The sequence below is a fragment of the Cebus imitator genome, unplaced genomic scaffold (genome assembly GCF_001604975.1).
Source record: "Cebus imitator isolate Cc_AM_T3 unplaced genomic scaffold, Cebus_imitator-1.0 Scaffold8, whole genome shotgun sequence".
Classification (NCBI taxonomy): domain Eukaryota; kingdom Metazoa; phylum Chordata; class Mammalia; order Primates; family Cebidae; genus Cebus; species Cebus imitator.
This window is the reverse complement of record NW_016107323.1, coordinates 7,414,522-7,415,843: the sequence shown is the minus strand read 5'-3', so window position 1 is coordinate 7,415,843 and position 1,322 is coordinate 7,414,522.

The following is a 1,322-nucleotide window of genomic DNA, read 5'->3' as shown; positions in this document are numbered from 1 at the left end:
TTTTTTTTACAGTCTCCCTCTGTCACCCAGGCTGGGGTGCCATGGAGTGATCTTGGTTCACCGAAATCTCCACCTCCCAGGTTCAAGTGATTCTCCTGCCTCAGCTTCCCAAGTAGCTGGGATTATAGGTGTGAGCCACTGTGCCTGGCATGAATGTAAATTTCTGCTCCACTTTGCTGTGGGGGGCTGTTCTGTACATTACAGAATGTTTAGCAGCATCCCTAGTATCTATCTACCCGATACCAGAAGCAACCCCCACCCTACCTCATATGTCTCCAGATATTGCCAAATGTTCCCTAGGAACACAGTCATCACCCCGCCTCCACCACAGGCTGAGAACTATTTCTCTGCAGCAAAACTCCTCAAAAGAATTATTAGCTAGGCAAGGTGCCTCATGCTTGTAATCCCAACACTGTGGGATGCTGAGGCAGGTGGATCACCTGATGTCAGGCATTCAAGACCAGCCTGGCTAACATAGCGAAACCACTTTTGACTAAAAATACAAAAATTAGTGGGGCACAGTGGTGTATGCCTGTAATCCCAGCTACTGGGGAGGCTGAGGCGGGAGAATTACTTGCACCCAGGAGGGGGAGGTTTCAGTGAGCCGAGATCAAGCCACTGCACTCCAGCCTGGGCGACAGAGCAAGACTCCATCTTAAAAAAGGCTGGGCATGGTGGCTCATGCCTGTAAACTCGCACTTTGGGAGGCTAAGGCAGGAAGATCATGAGGTCAGCACATTGAGACCATCCTGGCTAATACGGTGAAACCCTGTCTCTACTAAAAATACAAAAAAATTAGTTGAGTGTGGTGGCATGCGCCTGTAGTCCCAGCTACTAGGGAGGCTGAGAAAGGATAATTGCTTGAACCCGGGAGGCAGAGGCTGCAGTGAGCCGAGATCACACCGTTGCACTCCAGCTCCAGCCTGGGTGACAGAGTGAGACTCTGTCTCAAAAAAAAAAAGAATTATCTATCTGCACTGTCTCACATTTGTCTCCTCCCACCTTCTCTTTACCGAAGCACCACTGAAAATGTTCTTGTCAAGATCCTCAATGACTTCCATGTTGCTAAATGCTATGGCTATTTCTCCATAAGAAGATGAATTTCTGGCCGGGCGCGGTGGCTCAAGCCTGTAATCCCAGCACTTTGGGAGGCCGAGGCGGGTGGATCACAAGGTCAAGAGATCGAGACCATCCTGGTCAACATGGTGAAACCCCGCCTCTACTAAAACTACAAAAAAATTAGTTGGGCATGGTGGTGCGTGCCTGTAATCCCAGCTACTCAGGAGGCTGAGGCAGGAGAATTGCCTGAACCCAGGAGGCGG